Genomic DNA, 6,000 nt, shown 5'->3' on the forward strand with positions numbered 1-6,000 from the left:
GGGTTTCCGCGGATCATTAAAAATAATTACAATTCATTCATTTTTTCTTTAAATCAAGGCCTTAATTGGCTCTAAAATTATTTTAGTATGTTTATCGAAGTATTTATAATTCTTTAATAAAAAATGCTTATAAAAACAATTTCGTCCGATATATTATATCGCTATTAATTTGCGTGAAACTGATCATAAAGCCGTATGTTCGGAAAGAAAGCTCCAGTCAGAGAAAAAGCTAGAGAATAGAGCGCTGACGGAGTAATCTGGGGGTAAGGCTGAAACTCAGCCAGATCGGGAAAAAAAAAGCTTGCATGACTGAAAAATCTGCCCAAAAAGGGTGAAAGAATTATACAGTGTAAGCAGGAAAATACACGTCAAAAAACTAAATCTGTGTAGTAAGTTGATCAAAATATGATTTTATTTTACTTTTTCTCAAACCCAGCTACAAGCTGAAGCAACTGAAAATGAATGTAAACCACTCAAGAGGCTATGTGCCAGAGTATAAAATGTATTGTTTCGGCAGAATGTTTTGACATTAGTGGTCATTGTAGGCATTCATTCTTAATTGTTTTGCTACAGTTTAAATAAACCAATATTTTGAGCAATGGAGTAATGATCTAACAGAACTCTCTGATGTTCACCTTTTAGAAACAATATACATTCTTCATTGACTGGATTTTCATTTAAACCTTATTTTTGTCATGAAACTGAGGACAGATGGACCCAGTATTCAGGAGAGAGAGTCAGTAGGAAAGTTCAAGACCAGACACAGATCATAGAGAAAAAAAAAACCCAAACAGAACGCGGGCTTCTGACATCGGAACACAGACCCAAAACACAGACTAATAAACAGAACCTCCCGCATGTCAGAACAGGGTCAAAAACAAAAAAAGATAAACCAACCTTATCCTACTGACTGTCCCCCGATGGGTCCTTTTTTGGCCAGATCATTCTGTCATGAAACTGAGGACAGATGGACCCAGTATTCAGGAGAGACAGTCAGTAGGAAAGTTCAAAAGATTTATTAAATAAATAAAACAAAACAAAGCGGAGCTGTGGCTCGCAGACACTGCAGGCGGGGGGGCGGGGCACCGCCCAATCTCAGACACTCTAGGAGAGAAACACAGGTAAGTGACCACGATCAACTGATATTATTAACTGTGTTGGTCACTTACCTGGTTTAACAGTCCAGACCACGAGTGTCCCCAGTGTTGCAGTCCCAGAGGTCATGCTGAAGGCCGATCGTGGTCAGGGATCCAGAACAGACAGGAACAGATCGAACAGGCAGAATCCAGATCAGGCAGGAACAGAAACAGGTGGCAGGATCCAGACTCCCAGGCATCCACAGGCTTCCAGGAGGGTTCAGAGTCAGACTGGGACCAGAAGCATGACCAGGTGGTCACGCACAGGAGCAGACAGGATCAGGTGCAGACAGGCAGGCACAGTGGAAGAGGGTAGCCGAGACAGGACGTAGGAACCGGAACTTGAAGCTGGACTCCTCCCTGGAGCCAGGCTTACTTTGATAAAAACTGCCCCCCCCCCCCCCATAATGAGCCAAAAACCCAGAGGACTCCGCGGGGGAGGAACAGTGGACGATCAGGAGACGAGACAAACACTAAAACCCTCATTTCACTGGCAGCTAGGATCCAGGACAAACCATGACAAAAAACTAAACAGACAGACTAACAGAAAGACAAGTAATGATCTGGCCCTGAATGCTCAGGCTGAACTGAATATGAACCAGAGGAAACAGGTGAGAGGAATAAATTATAATTGAGGCAGGGAAGGAAGAGGGCAGGTGAAAGGAATGACTAATTAGGGGAGAGCAAACAGGCCAGACCATGACAATTTTGTAGAGTCTAACCATTTATATACATGTATAAATACACATTTTTATTTTAGTTTTCTCAATTCTGTGCTGACAAAGCTGCTTGTAAAAGTTATTGTAGGTTTAATGTAGTAAAAAGGGCAACAGAAACAAAATCCAGGAAAAAAAATATTAGAAACAAAAAACCAGGGGAAAACACACACAATGAGTCAAGCAATGATACTAAACCAGCACTGAACTCTGCACATGGAGAGTATATATGGGAGACAGAACAAAGACTGTGGTAATCAGCTGATATGGAGCAGGTGTGGATAGAAGTGACTAGAAGGGAGCAAGGGGAATTGAGACTGGCACAAGGGGGCAACTGAGAGAAACTGAAGAAATACCAAACATCATACATATAACACAAAATGGAAAAGAAACCAATGAACAGGAAAACACAGAATAACATAAATAAATGTGGATCTGAAAACGTAAACTCAAACAGAAGTCTACAAGGGGAGAACCATTTAGACCAATCACTGGACACTGTAGCACTAGAATAATCTAAAACATTGCAATTAAACATAAAAAGCACTGAAATAAGCAACAAATGTAGCTTCTCTGAACTAAGTTAAATCAACAATCATGGAATTTAGTAGAAATACCTGAAATCCAAAAAAGAAGTTGTTTTGGTCTGACTTTCAAGCCTATCAATGGCTTTTATTTTTCCAGTGCCACATAGACTTTATGTCTGGGTTAGAGATTTACAAAAATTAAAAAGCCTACAATAAATGATGCATCCTGGGTCATGATAGAAAGGCTAATTTCTTCCTCCAGGATCAGATTTTTATAATTATATTAGGGGAATTCATGCTGCAATGTTTTTTTTTTTTTTTTTTTCAAAGAACTCTTGCAGTGTTTCCACATTTGCATCATTCACTCAGCACATTTATTGGTATGTTGCAAATAAACAGTACAAGCATGTTGCTTCATATACAAGCTCTAAAACAAGTCATCTTGTCACAACAGACACTGAAGCGCCACTGCATGAGACAGTCAGTCTTTTGTTTGTTCTAACGTGACTCTTGTTTGTGTTAAAAAATAAATAAATAACTAAAATAAATTGGCTCCGTGTCATCAACATTATGAGACGCACAGAGACAGCGGCACAAATCTGATGGTGAAACAAAAGGCTGTTTATGACAAGAGGCGTCATGGCGCAGCCTGTTATCCATTTATAATAATCATCTTGGAGGGTTTGGGGTTACGGTAAGCTGTTCTGGTACTGAGTACAAACATCTGTACCTCCTCGTCAGAGAGAAACCTGCGTCAAAGTAGGCAGTTTTTGAATCCTTGTGACACACATCTACAATGATGTCGACTGTAAAATTCAGTAAATTTAAACCTCTTGTCCTCTGGTACTACTTTTAAGGTCAAAGATCTGCTGATTTTATTGTTCACTTTTATGAAATGTGCATAACATAAGGAGGAGAAAAAGTTCTACTCTATTTATAAAAACTAGAGGTTCAGAGAAGTGGAGCCATGTAAACTGATTTGTTTTAGGGCTCAAAATAAAATCCCTAAAAGTTGAAACAGTGAAGAAACAATGTTTACAGTAGAAATAAAGTAAACAAGGTTTTTCTGTTTAGATTTTGGTTTAGCTTTAACCTGCTTGTTCTGACTTCATTTTTTCATTTTTCATTGCTTACAATTTTTCTCAGTCACTTTAGTGCACCTCACATCAATATTCATATTTTCAGAGCAGTTAGTTAAACCTCCACAATATTTTGTAATTTGTGCAGATCATAGTAGCAGTTCTTAGAATGTGTGTGGACATGCTTCAGTTGCTTTTATGCAAATCCCTGCTGTTTTATAACATTATCATAAGCTCATGTCATGCCAGTCAAATTTAACCATAGTTCTGAATGCTAATAATCCTAATTTCATTCATACAAAGATGTTAAACTTGTCAAAATGAGTTGTCAGAATAAGAGTGGTCTAACTGGAGACCATCTGGACAAGGGTTTTTTTTTTCCGGATGCTTGCATCAGATATCATCATCTGGTACGTGATGCATCACATGATGCTGATGGAATATCTCCCTTCCTACTCACCATCTTTAAATCCACAAAGTTTTCTCCGCCTGGAGTTGGAAGGTGTGTTACCAAAATTCACATAACCAAAGGGCCACTCTCCTGGCCTTGGACGCAGCATGTGATGATGTCACAGCAGGCCTGCAGATGGTGGATCTGCCTCTCATGGAGATACTTTTCTCACTGCTTAAGGCCGGATTTGGCCTGTGGTCCTTTGCTGCATGGTTGGCCGTGTGGAGGACTAATGGGTCGTGTGCACTAACCACTGCGCCACCGGAGAGAGGTGATATTTACTTTGATATAGATGAATACAGTATATGTGTCTAAACATACAGGAATGTCTGGATGTGCATGAAGGATTTACAGTGATGAATGTTATTTCCAATGTACAGCAACTGTTTACTGTTGTGCATGGCTCTACCCAAAAGGACTTAAAGGAGGATGCATTTCTTTTCTCTTATAGTATCTTAAGTTATATGCAATTAATCTCTTAACACCCACTTCATTTGAAGTATTCCTTACATATTTTGCCTACCCAAATGGAAAAGCAAATAACTGATGAACTGTAAGCCCAAATTACATTCTAGTTTCTGAAAATATAAACGAAAAATTGGTGAGTAAAACACAACATAAGCTGCATTAGTTCAAACATGACTCAAAGTTGTTGTTTTTTTTATTCTCGAAAACAATAGGTCTTTTTAAACAGCAGTAATAAGCTTGAGAATAGGCATTTCTTATTATGTTTGTTCTATATCATGTCAACCACAAATGCAGAAAATTTCAGACCTCTAGCTACAACATTTCCAGAGCTGTGGGGGTTTTAACTTATGGCATCAACAGTGTCTCCAAATCTCTACAAATGTGCAAAATGCTTTCACTACTACTAAAAATACCTTTAATACTATTGTAGTAATACTAAAATAAATGGTACAATTATTGAAAGTGGAAATCAGAAGGGGCTGATTCACACTTTGGGAACCCCTGTTTCAGAGTAATGTTCTTTGGACAGATTGGTCTAAAATGATTTTTCTAACTAATTGGACACCAGGAACCTTAATACCAACAGTGCAACATGGATCTAGTTTGTAAATGCTTTAAGGAAATACAATCCACTCTGGATGCTACAGTATATTTAGGGGTGAAATGTGAGAGCATCTTTAGAGGAAATAAAAGAGGAACTCAACTCTACAGAAGAATGGAATAGAAAATCTCTTTATTTTCCCACAATGAGGAGATTGTGGTGTTAAAGCAGCAAAAGTGGTCACACAAATGTGGACCTTAAAAATTGTGCAAAAATAACAGAATGAGTGACAGATATAAAAAAAATTGACAGTAGACAAATAAGAAATTGTATTCTACAGTGTTTTTACAAATATAAATGCTGTGCATCTGAAGAATAGATAATCAATATAAGCTGTGGACATATTTACAGTAGTCGATATGTAAAAACAGCAGCAACACCAGAGATGTGCAAAAAGACAGAAACTGTGCAGAAGCATAAATGTGAAAACTTATTGAGATTGTTGGGAACAGTGATGGTTATAATGTCTTACTGCTGCTGGGAGGAAGGACCTGTGATAATGCTCCCTGATGCATTTAGGGTGTAGAAGGACAGTGACCTAAATGATACTGGTAAATCCTCCCATATCTTCCTGAAAATAATCCATGGGGAGTCCAAAGGGAGTCAAAGCCCAGATGTTGTTTTCTACTGAGCATTAAAAAAATATTCAGTAAAACTCTTTTTCTCATAGATAAGCAGTTATAATTTTAAAATAACAAGATTTTTAGTGATTTGTTGCATACGTATGGAATTTAGCTGTCCTCCACCAAGCAGAGAATTGGTTGTTTTCTGCTTAACCCTGGTTTTGTCTTCCATTAAATAAAGAGCTGCCATTTCCTTATTGCACATACATACATCTTGAAGGTTTATCCTCTTTCTAATAATATTTTAATGGGACATCAGATTGCTGTCATATTCTAATTAATTCATTCCAATTTCATTTGGAATTTATGATTTTTTGAAAATGCTTTAACGCTTTAAACATAAAAGCTTTTGAAGCTTAGCTGCTTTTGATATATCTTCCAAAATATACCACAGCCTAT

The sequence above is a fragment of the Cyprinodon tularosa genome, unplaced genomic scaffold, assembly GCF_016077235.1.
Source record: "Cyprinodon tularosa strain WSP-4 unplaced genomic scaffold, ASM1607723v1 ctg247, whole genome shotgun sequence".
Lineage (NCBI taxonomy): Eukaryota > Metazoa > Chordata > Actinopteri > Cyprinodontiformes > Cyprinodontidae > Cyprinodon > Cyprinodon tularosa.